General features: G+C 36.1%; 1 long non-coding RNA gene across 1 annotated transcript in view; it reads left to right on the forward strand.

The window, feature by feature from the left end:
* The window catches only part of LOC138156365 (uncharacterized), a 39,651-nt gene extending 19,459 nt beyond the window's left edge, over positions 1–20,192 (forward strand). Inside the window, exon 3 of the long non-coding RNA XR_011167131.1 lies at positions 18,700–20,192. This is a non-coding gene — a long non-coding RNA (uncharacterized lncRNA). The remainder of the gene's footprint in view (positions 1–18,699) is intronic.
* Positions 20,193–21,496: the final 1,304 nt, after the last annotated feature.

The following is a 21,496-nucleotide window of genomic DNA, read 5'->3' on the forward strand; positions in this document are numbered from 1 at the left end:
CTCTTAAGCCAGTAAAAGTCCTGAATCAGGAATGATCAGGAGAGTTGCAAGCCTTCAGGAGCTCTGGTAATGGGGGGAAGCCCTAAGCTGTCAGAATAGAAAAGGAAGACAGGGTCTGTTCACTCATGCACTACTAGCAATTATAGAGGAAGACTAAGCTCCTGATCACCCACACGAGGGGGTCTTGAAGGAGGCCTGAGACAAGTGTGGAGTTCAATATCCAACTCACATCTGACAAGACTGCAATGGGAGGAGAAACCAATTCCCAACTGGGGGTTTTCAAAGAGAAAGAGACAGAGATGGGTCAAGGCTACCACCCACAGTGAATCAACAGAAGACTGAACCAAAAGGCATAGACTGGGACAGAGGATAGGGCCTCGCACCAGACATTCAATTTAGAGGGAAAATTTTGAAATGAAACTACCAAAGTCAGTAGAAACTTAAAAGGTCAATACATTAGAGCAATTAAAAGATGTTAAACAATGATGAAGTATTTATATTTTAAAAGGGGGCAAAAGACTAATATATCTCCAAAATCCTAATGTCTTCAAGAGTCACTGGGGGCGTTATATAACACACATAACAAACATAGGCTGTGGGTCTTGTCATGTTCTACTTTGTGAGTTTTCAAAGGAAAGAGAAGAGAAGAGAAAAGGAATACACTAAAAAAAGTAAAGGAATACACTAAAAAAAGTAAAGAGGAAGAAGGAAGAGAAAGTTAATATTTTGCAAAATTGGGGGATGTAGGAAAAGGGTACAAAAATGTAGAAATGGGAGGGGGAAGTAAACATTTCATGAAACACACACATATGAGTTTGTATAGAAATACATTCAACTAAATAGGAAAACTGTTGGAGACAGGGAGAAGGGAGAGTAAAGCATAAGAAGGAAAGCAGAGATGAAGAGGAAATAGTGACAAGCAAAACAAATATCATTTCGAAGAGCAGATAATAAAGGAAGGATTAAAAAGAGAAAAAGAAACTATAAGAATCAGAAATTGGATTTAAGCTTGATATGGACTTCTTCAATAATGGATTATTACTGTTCTTCAGATTCCTCTTTCTCCATCTCTTTCTTCTCCACAAAGAGGGAAGAAAGGAGAAAAAAGAAAAAGAAGTATGAGTATAGGGTAGATGGAAATATATAACCAACAATCATAACTATGAATATGAATAGAATAAACTCACCTATGAAATAGAAGATGGCGACAGAATGGCATAGAACTCAGAATACAACAATATGTTGATTATATGAAATATGCTTGAAACATAAATATTTATGTAGAATTAAAATGAAGAGCCAGAATGGAATTTATTATGCTTTAAATGATTTTTTTAAACTGGGGTTAGCAGTCATAATTCCAGCTAAGGCAAAAGTAAAAATATGAAAGTGTAGTATACTTAAAGGAATGAAGGATAATGAAATAATATTACTGCTTAACATATATGTACAGAATGGCACAGCATATAGTACTTAAAAGAACAATTAAGTGAATTATGGGGAGGAATTGATAGCAAAATTATTATATTTGGGGGATTCAATGTGCCATATTTTATACCTAGATGATTATAGCAAATAATAAAGAAAGAAGTTAAAGATCTGAAGATTCAGACAACTCATATATGATAGATATAGAACTATTACCAAATGAGAATAAAAAGAAATATACATATTACTTAGCTAAATATGACACCTTTGCAAAAATTGATTATGCATAAATGCCATAAAAGTCATAAACAGATGCAGAAAAGCAAAACCATTGAACATATCTTTTTCTAACCATGATGCTATAAAAATCATATTCAATAAAAGGTATATACAGAAAGAATTCAAGCTTAAAAGACAAAATTATTTGATTAAATAATTTATTAGTCAAAGAATAAATCATAGAAAAATAAATAATTTCATTAAAAAAATGACAATAAAGGGGGGTGGCTAGGTGGTGCAGTGAATAGAGCACTGTCCCTGGAGTCAGGAGGACCTGAGTTCAAATCTGGCCTCGGACACTTAACACAAAAACTAGCCATGTCATTTTGCGAATGACACATCACCAACCCCCCTCAAAAAAGAAAAAAAAAAAAAAAAAGAAATCACAATAATAAGATAACACATTAAGTTTTGGAATGCAGTTGAAGCATATTTCCCTTAAGGAACAATTTAATCAAAAGAAAAGAAAGACAGGATCAATGAATTGGGCATGCAACTAAAAATGCGGAAAAGCAACAAGTAAAAAACCCCAACTAAATACAAAAATAGAAATTCTGAAAACCAAAGAAGTGATAAACAAAACTGAAAATAAAAAACGTTTGAATTAATAAATAAAAAGAAGACATTAAAAATAAACTTGATAAACCATTGTCTGATTTGGCAAAAAGGGAAGAAATCCAAATTATCATGATAAAATATGAACATAATTCACACCAAATGATGAAGACATAAAGAGATTTATTTTAATATGTCTAATTAAATTACATACCCACAAAACTGATAATGGAAGCAGATGAATATTTACAAAAATCTCCAATGTTCAGATTAACAGAACAAGAACAGGATAATTTAAATAACTCACTCTCAGAAAAAAAATTAGAATAAGCCAGAAAGGGATTTTTTAAAGAAGGACAAACAGGAAAAGATGGATTTACAAATGAATTCTATCAAATATGCAAAGAACAATTATTTATGATATTGCATAATTTCTTTGGGGAATGAAAGGGACTGAAAAGAATCCAACCAAATTGTGTCAGATAAATATGATCTAGATCCTTAAACTATGGAGTGGGATAAAGCAGACAAAGGAAACTATATTTTATTGGATGTAGGTGCAAAATACAAGATATAACTTTAAAAAATGAATTATATTAGCATATTTAGAAAGTTATACAGAAGTACAAGGTTGGAGTTATGAAAATGCAATATTGGTTCAATGATGGCAAAACTATAAACATAATATACCATATTAATAACAAAACCAATGAAAACCACATAGATACAGAAAAAGCTTCTGACAATATAACACCCATTCATGTTAAAAACATGAAGAAACTTAGGAATAAATGGGCTATTCATTAATATGATAATCTCTAGCAAAGATGAAGAACCAGCATCATATGTATTGGAGACACACTATGACAGGGGCTTTACCAAAAAGATTAGAGGTAAAATAAGAGTGTTTGTTGTCTCCACTATTATTTAATTAATTTATGTATTAAATTATTAATTTAATTAATTATGTAATATATTATACTCTAGAAATGATAGTATAAGTATAATGAGAAGTATAAGTAGGGGCAAAAAAAACCTCACCAAATTGTAATTCTACCCCCTTCATGATGACTTGTGTAGAGAACTAGAAATCAAAATTGATAACATAATTAAAGTAGGAGGATATTAAATAAACTTACAAAATAACCAAATTTCTGTGACTAAGATCCAGCAGGAAGAGTAAGGAAATTCCTTGTAAAATAACTACAGAATATAAAATATCTGGGACTCCACCTACCCAGATACTCACAGGAATCATATGAATATAACTATAAGACATTCTTTATAGAAATAAAAAGAAGGAGGCACAATTGGAAAGATATTAATATGATGGCTACAACACTGGACCATGCCTATGTGGTAAAAATGTCAATCCTGTATAAATTAATTTACATATTCAGTTTTATATGACTTAGATGAACAAAGGGTCACTTTATAAAACTAGATGAAAATAATTTTAAAATTTATCTTGAGGAAATAAGGTCAAGAATTTTAAAGAAATAATGTAAAAAATTGGTAAATAAGGGGACCTCATTGTTCTGTTGTTCTGATCATGTCCATCTCTTTGTGACCTCATGTGGGGTTTTCATAGCAAAGATGCTAGAGTGGTTTGCCATGTCCTTTTCCAGCTCATTTTATAGTTGAGGAACTGAGGCAAACAGGGTGAAGTGACTTTCCCAGGGTCACACAGCTAGTGTCTAAGGCCAAATTTGAACTCATGAAGATGAATCTTCCTGATTCCAAGCCCAGTGCTCCATCCATTGCATTACCTTGCTGCCCTGGCCTTTTCTTACTAGATCTCAAACTGTATTACAAAGTAGTAATCATTAAAATGTCTTGGTACTGGTTAAAAAATAGAAAAGTTGATTACTTCTTAACAGTTTAATTTAGCAAGACTTAGAAAAAATGAAAAAAAATGTACTGTACAGTGTTGTATAAGCCCAATGACTACAACTACTTGAGTAAGAGTTTTCTCTTTGACCAAAACTTTTGGTGTGTTTGAAAGCAATCTATTATAAATCAGGTTTAGCTCAATATGTCATACTGTAAACCTTAGTAAGCTCCAACATGGCTATATGATATATAGATTTGTATCATAATCACATTAGAAGAGAAAGGAGCAAAAAATGTTGCCCAATTTTGGATGGGGCCCCCCTTTTTTTTTTTACCAAAGATAGGATAGAGAGTATAATAGGAAATAAAATAGATAATTTTGATTATATAAAATTGAAAAGTATTTATGATATTTTTACTTAAAAAATTAAAGCAGTTAAAATAAGAATAGAAATAGTTAACCAGGAAAATGTCTTTACAGCAAATTTCAGTCTCATACCCAAGATATTTATGGAATTGCTAGAAGTAGATAAGATAAATGGTCAAATAATTTAAAAAGAAAATTTTGAAGAGAAAAAAGAAAGCTATCAACAACCATATTTTAAAATGCTTTTAAATCTATAATAATAAGAGAAATACAAATGAAAAAAAAAACGAGTTTTCTCCTCACACCCATTAAATTGGCAATGATAAGCAAAAAAAGGAAAATGACCATTTTTTAGAGGAGCTTTGAAAGACCAGAACACTTACACATTCCTGGTTTAGCTGTTTGATCCATCCAACCATTACAGAAAACAAATTTGGAACTAAGGTCACTCACTTTAACTTGAAGAGATCAGAGAAAGAAGGAAAGGAACAATATGCACAAAAATATTTTAGAAGTACTCTTTCTGTAGCAAAGATCTGGAAACAAAGTGGATCCCCATCAATTGGGGAATGGTTCAACAAATTATTGTATATGAAAATAATTTGTTGTTATTTCATCATAAGAAATTACAAAAGGAATTGAGTCAGATAAAACTGGGAAAACTTGAGGGAAGTGATGCAGACCGAAGTGAACAGAATTAGAACACTTTATACAATGGCTACGACATTTTATAGGCCTAAAAACTATGATCGATGTCAATTACTGCATATGAACCCAGAAGCCTAATGATGAAACACTCTTCACATTCCTTGACTTTGAGGTGATGGACCACGCTGAACAAGACATCCATTTCCAGACACAGATAATATGTGGATTAGTCTTGCTCAGCTAAACTTATTTGTTACAAGGGAGCACATTTTGGGGAAAGGAGGAGAAGACTTTTGGGTAGGATTAAGGAGAGTAGTGATAATGATACAGAGAAAAAGAGAAAAGAAAGAAAAAAGCATCTATCAAACATTTTAAAAATATACAGAAAACAGCAGAGAAAAGTTCAGAAAAGGACACACATAAGCAGTGTAATTTTGGTAGTACTATGTTGAATTTGATATTTATTTTTAAGAAATAGAGACTTGCAGTTATATACAAGCCTTTTCTTTTTCCTTGTATAAGAAAACAGTTATTTTGGCTAAGTTCGTAATGATGAAAATGAATTTTTAAAGGAGTTTAAGAGGGGATGCCCCAAGCAGAACAAAAACAGAAGGTCTTCAGGGGCTGAAAGACATTGCAATGTAAAGGGGAAAGCCTTCAGCTGCAACATAGACATTTCCCAACTTAGGAAGGATGGGAGGCTTGAATACGTTACCATAAATTGGAGCCAGATTGTCTGGGATCTTTAATGAACTCCCTCTCCATTAGGCCAAACACATTAAGAAGCAGCAATAAGGAACACCAGGGAAGTACTTATGGGGCAATGGAATAAACATTTATCACAACAATTATGCTGAGAAAGGACTTTTACTTTCCCCATTTTACAGTTGAGGAAATGGAAGTCAATAAGCATCTGAGGTCAAATTTGAACTCAGGTCTTACTGACTCTATCCACTGCACTGCCTTATGGGATCACAGATTCAGAGTCAAAAGGGCCATTCTGTCCAACATCCTCAATGGGGAAACCAAGGTCCCCAAAAGGTGAAATGAGTTGCCCATGATGGCTAAGATAGGATTCAAACTCCAAATCTATTGCTTTTTCTCATTCTGGGTTTTTCTTTTAAATTTTTCCCAACAGTGAGAATCCATCATTCTTTAACATGTCACTGTCTCAATCCCTAGGAACAATGAGTTTTTTCTCAAAGAAGGAGGTACATAGTGGAAAAGCTGGGGAATCAGAGTCTCCACTTAAAATTCCATGGGGCCTGTGATTGGCAGCACTGAGATATTCCAGATGGCTTAGCCAATTCTTTTGAACGTGTCTTTTGATCTTATTTAAATTTCCTCCTAATTTCACCTGTTTTGGGTTTATTGACTGCAAAATGAGCAGGTGTACAGAAACTGCACGTCTACAAGGCATAAATGGAACTGCAGGAAATTTACCTTGAGGATAAGAATCATATAACATAACTGGTCTGCTTCAGATTTATGCGAAAATAGAACAGGGAATTTGGGCTTGGTGTTTATGATTTTAAAAATCATAACATTATTTGTGTGTGTGTGTGCAGACTGTAAGCAATATTGGGGATGGAGGAACAAAACAATGAAACCCTCCATTTATAATGTTTGCACACTAACTTTCTGAGTGTAAAAGGAACCCATTAGGGATTTGGTTAGCAAATGACTTCTGAATTCTGCAATGCAATGGGAAATTAAGATATTCCAATCATACCAGTTGCTGCTACATGCGGACACTCCCAATGGATGTGAATCTGCTTATGTTTTTCCTTATTCTTCTAGGTGGCTCACCCTAAGGAACATAGGAACATCCTCCCAAGGCTTAGATGGTGAGAGCTGGTGTTTAAAATTTCAGTTTAAGAATTTACACCTGAGAAATCAGCAAATGCCACAAATCAGGATTTTATTGATTGTTTTGTTGATTGTGTAAACTTGAAAAAGTGATGGAAGGAATGCTGATGATGCAGATTAAGCTCAAAAGCAGGTTTTGTGTTCATTTTCCACACCCCGAGGGCCGGTTGTTATATATGAACCAGCACACCACTGGTTGTACAGCCGGTCACATTTCCTAGTTATGTTGTGTACCGACTGGAATTTACTAGAAGTTAGTATTTTATTGGTGCATTAGTGTCCTGCTTCTCCATTAACTTATTGGAAAAAATAAAAGCATGACCTGAGTGAGAAAGACAAGACTTTTAGACTTCTGTATTCCCTTAAGAGCTGATCCACACCTTATGTATCCTTTCCTATAGCTCATAAAAGCCAGCACAAAAACAAGGACCAGCTGGGATCAGTCAGAGAGGTCAACGGTTTTCAAAGGCTCTGCAGCAGGTGGAATTTACATTAGTGTTAGCCTTTTGCCTCCCTTAAAACAGAACTCAGTTTTTTGATGTGAAGAAATATGGTACTCATATAGCAAAATGAAGCCCCTCTTTGTGTCTCCAGAGCTGGAGACAGCCTCAGAACAGGTCCATGAGTTCTTTTTTGTCCTTCCCCATTGTGTAGTCCATACCTTCATGGCAGGCATTCATTTAGATTGCAATAAAAATCAGTTTATCTTTATATGGAGACAAAACATATTATAACAATACAAACAGCAAATAAATGAAATTTAAAGAGACCAAGAAAGTCCAGCGAGTAATCAGTGATGGTTGCTGGGCAATTCTGAGGTTGCAGACACAAAGGGCACAAAAGGCTAGGTCCCAGGAGCAGTAACATCTAGGAAAACTGCAAAATTCTGTCCAGGCAGATCACTTCTTGGAATGATCATTAAGACAGACAGGGCTCTTCTTCCTGAGAAAGTCCAGGAGTTATTTTCCCTTCATCGCTAACTTTTGACTTGATTAGGTTATATCACACGTTCCCTTTTATCTTCCTCGTGTCACCTTTTCATTCTATAATTTAGTCTCACAAAAAACGTTGATTCACCTGTCAGTGAAGTGTTGTGAGATTTACTCCTTGATATTTCAAGCCTGTTTCTCTTCCATCGTTTCTGTTGGACTCGTCTCATGTACATTTACTTATCTCTTCTACATCTCAGGGCTTAGGGATGTGGTGCCTCCCTCCCCTGCCAAAAAAAAAATCTGGAATATCTGAGTAGAATTTTGTGACCCTCCCTTCATATCAGAGAAGAAGTCTTCATTATTATGGAATTAAAAATAAATTATACATTATAATATTTTGTGCATTTCTGAATTTCTAAACTTCTGCGTTGTCTGTTGACTTTTTTGCATATTGTCTATGGTTTCCACAAAACTCTCCCCAAATTTCCAATTTTTCTTATGCCAACCCATGATATATCAAAACTGCAATGGGGAAAATTGGGATGTGTAAGGGATAACTGTACATTAAAGAAAGAAATCTCTTAGTAGTCTCTCTGTTTTTACTTTGTTATTGTTGTCCTTGGTTGTATTTATTACTCTTCTTGTAATCTTGTATTTCTATTGTCTGTAGTATTTGAGAAGCAAATATTTATTTGGGTCTGCTTTTCCTTCTAGGAAAGCTTCAAATGCCTCTTTTTAATTGATTTGTTGTTCAGTCATTTAAGTTGTATCTGACTCTCCATCACCATATTTGGGGTTTTCTTGGCAAAGATACTGGAGGGTTTTCCATTTCCTTCTCTGGCTCACTTTACAGATAAGGAAACTGAGGGAAACAGGGTGAAGTGACTTGCCCAGGGTCACATAGCTCATAAGTGTCTGATGCTAGATTCAAATTTCGGAAGGTGAGTGTTCCTGATTCCAGGCTTGGCACTCTATTCACTGTGCCACCTAGATTCCTCTCCCCTTTTTTTCTTTTTGCCTAACATCCATCTTATTCCATTTATGATTAGGCTTGGATTTGCAGGGTAGGTCAACTTGCTCTGCATCTCAACTCTTTTGCTCTTTGGAACACATTATTCCATTCCCTCCTGTGGTTTCTGGTGGTTATAGAATAATCTTGGGTTATTCAAGTTTCCTTTCCTTTATATTTGAAGGTCTTTCTCCTGGTCACTTGTAGAATTTGTAGTTTATCAGTGGAATTTTTAAAATTTAACCACTATGTCTTGGAGTTTGCAGTACGATGTTTTCTTCCTCAGTTGCTGTTGCTGTTTGGTTTTTGGAGGCAATCTGTGTTTACTTTCAATTGGCATTTTATTTTCTGTGTACATAAAAGACATTTTTCTTGTATTATTTCTTGCATTACAGTGTTCAGGGTTTTTTTTTTACTTATCTTCTGGGACCCCTATAATCCTTAAATTATTTTTATGCATCTTATTTTCTAGATCAAATATGTTTTGCTCATATGGCTCATATGTGTTTTCTCTTAATATTATTTTTTTACTTTGCTTTTTCCAAATTATCTTTTACATATAGATATTTACATTTCTAGTTATCTTCTCTTTTGTTTATTTGGTGAGACTTTCCTCTTCTTTGTCTATTTTGTCAATTATTTCTACCATGTAGGTCATAAATTCTGCTTTCACAATTTCTAGTTGAAAAAGACACACACTATTCATGAACATCCTGCTGTGGTTCCATACTTTCTCGGAAATTCACAGCAACTTTTGCCTCATTAAATTCTGGTCCATTTTCCTCCTTCTTGTAATACTTACTCATAGATGCCTGAACTCTCTTACCAAACCAAGAGGCCATATTCCATTCTTCTTTTCTAGTCAATCTGTGTTAAGTTCTGTCTCTGAGGATGACTCTCTTGCTTCTAAATCAGTGGTCTCAGACTCAAATAGAAATGAATCTCTGTTGCCCACGTGTTGACTTAGAAAACCACAAATGAATATTATCTATATTGTGTTTTTATTTATTTTGCTAAATATTTCTCAGTTGCATTTTAATCTGGCACCACAGTACTCTAAGCACTTAGGTAGTTTTATGGACACAATATACATTAGGGAAATAGGTCCTTAGTTTTCCTTCTCTGTTTTGACTCATCTCATTTTAGGTATCAAGACCATATTTATGTTATAAAAGGACTTTTGGTAGGAATCCTTCACCTATTTTTTCAAACAGTTTATTTAACATTGAAATTAATTATTCTTTACATGTTTGGTTAGAAGTCACTCGTAAAGCCATCTCATCCTGGATTTTTTTTTCTTTAGGAGTTAATTTATTTTTATTTTTTAAAAGCAATTGGGGTTAAGGAACTTGCCCAAGGTTACACAGTCAGTTTTTCTTGTGTGGGTGTTAAGTATCTGAGGTCAGAACCGATTCCGGGTCCTCCCGACTCCGGGGACAGCACTCTTATTCACTGTACCACCTAGCTGCTCTATTAGGAATTCATTTTATGTCTCATTCAACTTCTTTTTCTAAGATAGAGTCGTTTAAGTATTCTGTTTCCTGTTCTGTTAATCTGGACAATTTATATTTTTGGTACATATTCTGAGTTATTTGGTATGTGTGCCTTCCTACTGCTACTGCTATTACCACCTTCACCACTACTACTGCTACCACAACCATTACTACTACTACTACTAGCATCACCACCACCACGACCACTATTGCTACTACCACCACCACTACTACTACCACTACTGCTTCCACTACTATTACTACTACCACTACTACTACTACCACTACTACTACTACTACTACCACTACCACCACCACTACTACTACTACTACTACTATTGCTGCTTCTGCTGCTACTTACATAGACCTTTAAAGTTTACAAAGACCTTCGTATATCATTTGATCCTCTTCAAAACCCTGTGATGTAGGTGCTTTTATTATTCCCATCATACAGATAAGAAAACTGAGGCTATGAGAGGCTCAGGCTCCCATAGCTAGTTAAGTATGTAAACTATGATTTGAACTCAGGTTTTCTTGGCTCCAAGTCTAATATGCATTTCACTGTAGCATCTAGTTGACTACCAAACAATATTGTAAGCTACATGAGGAAAGGTAATGTTTCTTCTGCCACAGTTCTGGATATAGGGTCTCCTTAGAGAAGACTTGTCATTAATATCTGACTGATTTATTTTTTAGGAGAACTTCCTCCTCCATACTTAGCTTTCTTGCCTGTCAAAAATCCTCCTTGGCATGTTTCATTGAAGTATTGAACAATGTTTCACTGAAAGGTGCTGAAAGCCTTTTGCATGTACTAGGTGCCTTCTACTTGTTAGAATATAAAGATAACAGCAGCTATAGTGGATTGCTCTAAGGATCCTAACAATGGCGGCAGAAGGGTCTTGCTACACGCCCCCAAAGGAGAGAATAGAATGGGAGTCCTCAGACTCCTCAGAGGAATGCCCTTGGAGTCCTTTGCATTTTCCTCTTGGGCCCAAATAGGATACACTTCAGATGTGGCAAGAAGCTGAGATGGAAACTATTACAGCAAAACATTTTATTTGGGGAGAAATGTTTGGAAAAATTCTGATTATTTTCTTAAAGGAACAAAGGGAATTTGATGAAAGGATTTGAGGTTTTAATGACCAAAGAAAGCCCCACTGCCTTCCTCTCCCACCCCACAACTCCCTTCCTCCTCTCCCCCACTTACAATCCCCACCCTTTCCAAAAAGGAGAAATGAAATAAAGCCAGAGATATTTCTTGAACATTATAGCTCTGCTATGCCAGGCTGGGTTTATAGCAGCAATACCTTTTAATTACAGTCATATAATTATAAATAGGAAAGAAATTAAAAGATGAAGATGCAGTTTGTAATTAAATTACCATAAATACCATGGCAAGTTTTAAAGCCTGCATGAAAATCCACAATAGAAAAGCACGAATAGGGAGATTGCTATATCCCAAGACTTGAAATGAACACTTTGTGGATTCATAGTCTGTTTATTTGGCGTTTTCCATTGACTACATTGAAGAACTATTAGTCATGAAGATATAAAGGGACCATGAAATCTCAGTCTTGATTGGACTCTCTGCTCATCTCCTAAGCTGCATGGATGGGTGGGGAGGGAAAAAGGAGGACTAGAGAGACAGGTAGAGAGAGACAGACAGATATAAAGACAAAGCAACAGAGACATAGAGAGACATTGAGGAGAAAGAAGACAAAGAGAAGAGATATGGAGAGAAAAGAAAGATGGAGAGACTGAAAGATATGTAGAGGAAGGGAGAATGGAGAGATGGAAAGAGAGAAACTAGGTGGTGGAATAAGTTGTTGGAAAAAGGAAGGTAGATACACCAAGTCCAACTTTCTGGAAATTTTGATGAACTCTGTCTATATTTCTGCATTCCCTTTGAAAGTAAGCAGATACTGTTTTAGGAGTAATATGGACCTGTCTTGATCAGTGACCAATGAGTGGATATCCAACTAGAGAGAGTGAATCATAACCAATCATGACATTATTACTATAAAGGAAACCAGAAGGTAAAAGGACATTACAGTTAATTGAAAGAATAGTTCACAGTTTCTCTTTGAAGGGTCAAATAAAGTAAATTAGTAATACCATTTCTAGGGATATTTGGCTATCACACATTGTAGTACTCTCCAATTGCAAAAAAACTACCCTGATGGTCTTCATGGCTTATATATCAATAGTTATTTTAAAAATTAATTTCATTTTTTTTAATTATTAAAAATCAATTTGCTTTACCTTCTTTCTCTCCCCCTCTTCCCCATTAGAGAAAAAAAGAAAAACGAAACCCTTATAACAAATATTCACAGCCAAGCAAAACAAATCCCTGCATTTGCCATGTCCAAAATGTTTACTTTTCATTCTGCTCTCTGAGTGCATCTTTTATGACAGGAGATGGGTAGCTTCTTCACCATCAGTCCTCTGGAGCCATGGCTGGTCAGTACATTGGTCAGAGTTCTCACATTTTCCAAAGATTTTGGGTTTTATGGCATTATAATTGTAAAATAACTCCTGTTTTTGCCTATTTCAGTTCACATAAGTCCTTCTAGGTTTCTTGAAAACCAGCCCTTTCCCCATTTCTTCTGGAAAAACAGCATTCCATTATTCCATGCATCATTATTTTAGCCATTCTTCTAATAGATGTGCGCTCCATTAGTTTCCTGCTCTTTACTGTTATAAAAAAGCTGTTACAAATGTGTTTTCCCCCCCTTTAGAAAATCCCCTTAGGGATATAGGTCTAGTTGTAATATTTCTAGGTCAAAGGATATGTATAACTTAGTCAGTTTTGGTGTATAGTTCCAAATTGCCTTTTAGAATGGCTGGACCAATTCACACTCCACTAGCATTTCTCACAGAGGATGAAGAAGCAGAGAAATTCAATGAAGAAGCAGATAAGACTCTAAATGAAATCAACATATACTTTGATACCTGGCATTCCAATGCAAAGGTGAGCTTAGGGGAGGCCAATGAGACATATATTGGAAAATATGGTTCAGGAATAAGAAATGAAAAAAAGCAGACTTATAGGCTGCAAAGAAGCCTAATACCTCTATATCAGAAATAATTTCTTCAAGAAAAGGATATGGAGGTAAATGACACAACAAAAAATATTTTAACAGGCTGAAAATGATCAGTTACTGAAGTTGGAATCATTTCCAAATTTTCTGTGGAGAGTTGGACCAATTGACTAGTTAAAGCAAATAAAAATTAATACTACATTAGAAAAATAAATGATAATATATTCAATAATTGAGTCAACTTGAACCTCACTTGTTTAAATACAGATTACTATCAGTTCTTAAGCAAGTTGAACAGGTATAAATCAATTACCATAATGTTCGCCCTTTCACTTCACAAAGATCATCTCTTAGAATCTCTAGTTTCCTTTAAAACGTAAACTTTTCCTGATTTTTCTGTTGCTATTGCCCCCGTCCCCTTCACCTTATATTTATTTTGTGCATAGCACTTATTTGGCCTACTTCTTTTCTCTTTCAACTGCCACTCATAGGTTGAATCCCCTAAAGGACAGCTGCCCCAAATTCAAGGTACTCAGTGGGTCTGCACTATTGCTTACAAGCCCCCCCTGATGAGTTTACCTTTCGTTATACAGGCAGATGATATAGTAAGTTCAAAGAAAAGGCGTTTACTGAAAATAACATCCTAACATTTATACTAGATTATATCCTCCCCCAAACTTAGGGTTCACTTACCACAGAAAACATCAGTGCAGAGAATGAATAAGTACAGAGGTCATACATGAGGGTATCACTCATGGTGTGCATAGATGGATGGGCAATTCATGGCTCTGATACTGCTGGGACTCCATTGTCCTCTTCTATTCTCCCCTATGATTCTCTTTGCTGGGCAAGACATCTTGAGTTACTCTGCTACGATGGAGGGGCCAGCTCATTGCTAAGCATGTTTCTATGCTGGTTGGTCACAGTCCCTGCTGCCTCTAGCTTCTGGCTAAGCTAACAACATTGGTGAGGGCACTGTTAGCTCATTTGAGAAAGAATCAGAACTCTTATCCCCGGACCAATAAGTTGCTTCTACAACTCTATTCCTTTGGATTCTCAGCTGGGAGGCCTATAATCTCTAAAACACCAAAATCACAATTCCAGGCACCAAGTTATCTTTTCTCAACTTTTCCTTATGGAAGCTTGGGGTTCTGGAAGTCATTCTTGAATTCTCTGAAACTGTGTGAATTCTCTGAAATAGAGTCAGTTCCTCTATTTTTAAACTCTCAGTCTCTCCCATTCACCCACATAACTGAGTGGTCAACTAAGGCCCCTAGGCATTTCACAGACAGGAGACAAGTTCATTTTGTTTGAAAATTCCAACTACAGCCTAGTTCCTGACCTGTTCAGATGCAAACATGGTCACTCAAAGTCCAAAAGAGCTTTTGGTCTCATACCGTCACTAACTATATATGTGACTACTTAGGGTCTGAGCATTTAAGTCCCTACTATATCTAAGAAACTCAAATTGACTGTCCTCCATCCCTGGAATAAATTTCTTCATTACTACCACCTCATAGAAACCCTTACTTCCTACAAGACTCAGTTCAAGCTCCCCTTTCTACACAAAACTTTTCTCAGCCCTTCAAAGTATTACTGCCCTTCTTCCCTATGTATTTTGTATAATATATGTGTATATAATAAATGTAATATGTAACAATATATGTATATGTAATAATATGCATACATTTGCATATATGTATTATGTATGTGTACATATATATTTTGTTTGTATATGTGTATACACACATATTGTCTCCTACAATAGATAAGCTTTTTGAGAGCAGGAACTGTCGTATTTTTTCTTTGTATCTCTAGCACCTGGTATAGTATCCGATATGTAGAAGATTCTTAATAAATTCTTTCTGATTGTTGTTTGATGCCATTGGCCACATTATCTCAGCCCCAGCACTTCCTCCAGTGCTGAGTAGATTTTTCTCCCCCAGATTGGTGGAGGAGAAATTTGGAGAGTCTGATCCTGGGCGGGTGGCTATTGGGAAAGAGAAGCAGTGCAGGGAAAATATGAAAGTTATTGGTCCTGCATGAAGGTTAATGTAGTCTCTCTGGGCCATAGTATTTTTACGTTAAAAGCAAAAGCAGAGACTTAGAGAGTTAGAGAGAGGGTAGCACTAGATGACTGCTAAAATTCCTTCTATCTCTAAATATACCATCCTATGTTCCTATTGCAGATCTGAGCTCCCCCACTTAGCACTTGTGTGACCTTATGCATATTTATTAATTTTTTATGCTTAATCCTATGCCCCCTCCACTCCAGGGGCAATTTTCTCATTTGTAAAATGACGGGATTGTTCTAGATAATCATTATTATCTCTTCCAGCTCTAAATCTATGTTATTATAATTCTATCCAAACTTGCATTTGTTGGAATTAGAGTATGTCTTTTTTACTCCTGTATTTCAGAGTTTCTACTCAGCTCTGGTCTTTTCATCAGGAATGCTTGGAAGTCTTATATTTCATTAAGGGTTCATTTCCTCCCCACACCTACCTCCTATAATATTATATTCAGTTTTCCTGGATAAGGTACTATTGGTCTTAAGCCCAAATCATTTGCCTTTTGGAATATCATATTTCAAGGTTTCTATTCCTGTACAATGGTAGCTGCTAAATATTCTGTGATCCTGACTATGACTCCTTGGTATGTGAACTTTCTTTCTGACAGCTTGCAATATATTTTCTTTTATTTAGAAGCATTTTATTTCGCCTCTAATGCTCCTATGAGTTTTCATTTGGAGGTTTCTTTCTGGAGGTGATTGGTGATTTCTATTTTCCACTTTGCCCTCTGGTTTGAATAAGGCTAGGAAGTTTCCTTTCATGATTTCTTGAAATATGACATCCAGGTTTCTCTCTCTCTCTCTCTCTCTCTCTCTCTCTCTCTCTCTCTCTCTCTCTCTCTCTCTCTCTCTCTCTCTCCCTCTCTCTCTCTCTCTCTCTCTCTCTCTCTCTCTCTCTCTCTCTCTCTCTCTCTCTGTCTCTCTCTCTCTGTCTCTCTCTCTCTCTGACTCTCTCTCTCTCTGTCTCTCTCTGTCATTAGGGCTGTCAGGTAGTCCATTGATTCTTAAATGATCTCTTCTCAATCTCTTTTCCAAATTAATTGCTTTTGCTATGCAATCTTCAATTCCCCCCTCATAGTTTTAAATTTTATAACTTTTTAAAATATTTCTTGTCTGACAGAGACTTATAGAGTGTTTGGTAGCTTTTAATTTTTAAGAAGTCTGTTAGTTAGATAAAGTTTGGACCTTTTGTGCCAAAAAGTTTCTTTCCATGTTTTTCTTCCAAAACTCATTTCTTTTCCATCTTTTCTAATATTCTCATTTTATTTTAATATAATTTTAAATTCTTTAAAAAAAACCTTGATTAATTTCTTCTAGAAATTCTAATTGATTGTAAAACCAACCTTTATTTTTCTTTGAACTGTTGCTTATAGGTTTTTGAAGTTATTCTTCTCTTCTGAATTTGTATCTGAGGCAAACCTGGCACTTGGATAGCTTTTTATTGAGCCTTTATTGTTGTGGTGGTTCATTTCATCCTTACTTCTTGGATTGGTACTTTGTGTTAGGGCTAGAATACTTCTAAGGGGAATGTTGTGGACTGGTATGATCCTGGCTTATCTTATTTGTGGTCATTTTGGGGGTATTGAGTGTTGTATTCTTCATGGATCACAGAGCTGTTTTTGGCAGAGAGATGTAAAAGTTTGATGGGCTCTAAGCAATCTGATTTGGGCCATGGTCTGATTTCTGCCCATCTGGACTTTTCATGCTCCAAACATTGACTTGGGTCTAGGCAACACAGCTGCAGACTTACTCCTGGGTGAAGTTTCAGTAGACAGTTGTGGATTCCAGCCCCAGTCTGCCAGCTGGAAGGTTCTGAAAGTTCAGAACAAAAGTGTTGCTATTCTAGTCTTTGTCTGAGCACAGGGGACCAGTGTATGATTCTACTCTGTGGTTAGCCTTATAAAGCTGCAGGCCTAGCCCTGACCTTAGTCTAGCATCTGAATTTTCAATCCTACTCTGGCCCTGTTCTGAGCCTGGGGACTGAGACATTTTTGTTCTACAAATTTTGCTGTGGTCACTTACCTGTGGGCCAAATTTGTGATCTGAGATAGAAAAATGACCTACTATATTTTCTCTTTAGATTTTTTCCAATCATTAGCCAGTCTGATGTTCCTCTTAGATCTTTGTTAGAATAGTTGTGTAGAGACCGGAGTTATTCAGTGTCCTGTTACTCTGACACCTTTGCTGGTCCAATATCTACTGATGACTGTATGTCACTGAGTATCATCAACTAATAAGGAATTGAAAACACCATCAACTGATTGACTTAATCCATGTCATACCAATTTTTCTGTCTGTATTTTACTGATTATAATAGCATTATATGGACAAACCTTATTTTTCACCTCTCATAATCACTTAATCTCAGAAAGACAAAAAATAGAAATTCTGCTTTTCCTTTCTTACTCTTTCCCAACTTCCTCATCTCTTTTGGGGTGGTCGATCTGGTCACCATCACTTTTGGGGAGGATAATTTTTCCTAGTCACTGCCTTCTTTTGTGGTCTCCACTCAGCATATGACCACCCCACCTGTACTAATTATTTTGCCCTCCCCAAGTTTGACAGTTTAATTCCATTTACTCTTTTCAGGAGGTTATAATCTTATTCCATTCCCCTTCTTCTACTGTGTAATGACAAGAAAAGAAGTACTTAGCACCTTCTTTCAGCTACTTAAGTAATTAGCACCTTGTTTGAGTTTAAGTGTTTTTGAGCCTTTCCCTGATTATATCAAGTCTTTGTTAAGAAACAGAACTGGTGAACCCCACACTGGGAGGAACTTGCTCATGCAACAGGGAGGAGCTAATGACCATATATAAGGAGAAGCCCAAACTAGGAAAGAGCAGAATGGAGAAGAGAATACTTGCGGTGGCAGAATTGAGAAGGGGAACTTTGTGGTGGCCAGGAACTCTGTTTGTCTGTTCTGTTTGTGTTGATTTTTTGTTTGTGATACTTCTTACAGAAGCCCTGGGACCTTACTGGAAGCCCTGAAGGAGGATTTTCTTGTTGTCTATTTACAGAAGTCCTGGAGGAGGGAATCGCAGGTCCTGGGACTATACTGATGATTTGTGACCTTGCATGTGGGTCTGTGTTGATTTCACAGGCAGATATGAATTGGTGATGGTGCTGGCCATGTGTATGAATATTATCGTGGCTTTACTAAGCTTTGTCTTCCAGAAACTTCGAAGGACTTCAGGTGGACAGGACACTGTGAGCTTCAATATGGAACTGGACAAGGAACTGGATGAGGAGCTGGACAAGGAGCTGAGACTGGGACCATAGAAGAGAAACCATGGAATCTGAGAGCCAACTTCGAGTCAAGATGAAAAGGTCTTTCCTTGGGTACCTGATGCTGACGAAGAAGATCATGATTTACTGTGGCCTGGGATGGGAGAACTTTGTACTCTGTACCTTGTACCTCTTAAGGATGATAGGAAACTAATCTCCAATAAAGAAGAAAGAAGACTTTTTAACTGAGACATTAAGCCAATGTGACCTAAGGGAGAAGAACTTTGACCTTTGTACTTTGTGTCCCCTAAGGAGACCTGCTCCTTAAGGATGATTGAGTTAAGGACTTACTTAATGATATCTTTTGCTTAAAACTATGTGGCCACTTTGGTGAAAACTATGTGGCCACTTTAGTGATAACTTGTTATGTTATAACATTGTGAATGCTGTGCTTTGGTTTCTGTGAATGTTTTGCTTTAATTTACTGCTGAATAAATAGAGAGTTCACTATACTATGTAATCAGAATCTCAAATCTGTTCATAGCAGCAGTCCTCTGGAAAACTGTTGGTGCTTGGCTTTATATACTGTGACTAAGGGACTGTCAAAGGGGATGGCAGTGTTAAAGGTGGCTACACAATAGGCATAAGGAGTAGGGAAAAGGGGAGAAAAGATATTAATGATGATTAAAGGATATGCTCTCTGCATTTGGCTACGGCCCCCCACTGTACTCTAGGAACAAGGAACAAACTTCAGGACTAATTAGAATTCACTATAGTTCTGATTCAACCATTCTGGAGAACAATTTGGAACTATGCCCAAAGGGCTATAAAGCCATGCATACCCTTTGACTAAGCAATACTACTAAAAGCTTGGTCTGCATCCACAAAAGATAAAAAAACAAAAAAGAAAAAGACCTATGTGTACAAAAATATTTATAGAAGCTCTATTATTTGTGGCAAAGAATTTGAAATTGAGGGGATATCCATCAATTGAAGGATGGTTGAGCACGTTGTTTTAAATATTGGAACATTATTGTGCTATAAGAAACGATGAACAGGATGTTCTCAGAAAAACCTGGAAAGACTTTCATGAACTGATGCAAAGTGAAATGAGCAGAACAATGAAAACATTATATACAGTAACAACAATATTGTATGATGATCAACTATCAATGACAGCTATTCTCATCAATAAAATGATCCAAGATAATTCTGAAGGACTTATGATGAAAAATGCTATCCATCTCCAGAGAAAGAACTAATGGAGTCTGAATGCAGATCAAAGTATACTTTTTCTTTACTTCCCACTTTTTCTTGTTTTTTTTTGGTCAGTGTTTTCTTATATAACATGAATGATCTGGAGATATGTATTGTATGACTGCACATATATTACCTATATCAAATTACTTGTCTTCTCAAGGGGAGGTGTTAGGGTGAAGAGAGAAGAGAATTTGGAACTTAAAAATGTTTTAAAATGAATGTTAAAATTGTTTTTACATGTAACTGGGGAATAAATAAAATATTAAATTAAAAAAAGAAATCAGTATAGCTGAGTCAATGAACAATCACATCCTGAAACAACTGGAGAGCAGGATTAGAGGTTGCTTCTTACAAAAGAACTAAGTATAAATGCAGCTTTATGAGTCAGGTCACGAATTCCCCAACTTATTTGACTGTGACCTTTGGAGAGCCCTGCGAGTGGGATAACAGATAGGGGACACTTAGACTATGAGTGTGAAAGCTTTGGAGATATTTGCTAAATTAAACATTGGATACGAGTGCAGCTGTCAGGAGGGACAGTTGAGTCTAAATGTCTGAATTGGAGAATTCCTTAGTTTGGCATGTATCTATAGATAGCAAAGAGGAATTGCAATGGCTGAAAAGAAACATGAAATGTACAGATTTAGAGATTTCTTACTCCTAACTGGTTATAAATACTATTTGTGCCCAATCTGCAGTAAGGGCTTCCGAACTTGTATTGGTGTGATCAGCCACAGCAGTCCACACTGTATGTTGGTCCTAACATTGTAACATTACTTTGGTCCTCTTCAAGCATGAAGAGCAAATGACAACAACAATAGATAGATAATAGTTAGCCTGAGTTTATGGAGACTACAGTTTTGTAACTCAACATAGTCATTTTAAAAATGTTTTGATTATATTCCTTTTATATTTTTGATTATGAATAAAGACTTTATAGAGTTAAGGTATGCTTGTGGCCAACCTATTATAACATATTCATGATTGGTGTTCAATGAAATACAATAGACCAGGGAGGATGTTGGAATGACTGTAAATCAGGATTTCAGTCATAATTCTAATTGGATAAATCCCCACTGGCCACACCCCAGAGATGAATCAAGCAGGCAAATAACACTTCCAAAGGGCAGAGCTAGGGTACAAAAATAGCCGCAATCTGAGAACCAAATGGAGATTAGTATTTTCCTCATGAGTCCCCTAGTTTTTGATGGAATTCACAAGTGTCAGAGTAGGTTTGGTAAGGAGAGCACCTGAGTTCTCATCACTGAAAAGGGTCAGGTGACTGGGAAGAGAGCCTCCTTGGTGTTAGAATTAAATTATATCTCTTGAATTTGAGCATCTCAAGAAGAGAATCAATCATTCTATTTCTATAAGCATGGATTATTTAATAAACAACATTCAAAAGAATCATGATTCACATTCAGAGGATTCTTCGGTTCCCCCCCCTCTTTAACTGCTGTTGAATATTGTTCATCAAATCTCAAAG

The sequence above is a fragment of the Petaurus breviceps genome, unplaced genomic scaffold (genome assembly GCF_028583685.1).
Source record: "Petaurus breviceps papuanus isolate PSGF00001 unplaced genomic scaffold, PetGlider_PUasm1.0 154, whole genome shotgun sequence".
Classification (NCBI taxonomy): domain Eukaryota; kingdom Metazoa; phylum Chordata; class Mammalia; order Diprotodontia; family Petauridae; genus Petaurus; species Petaurus breviceps.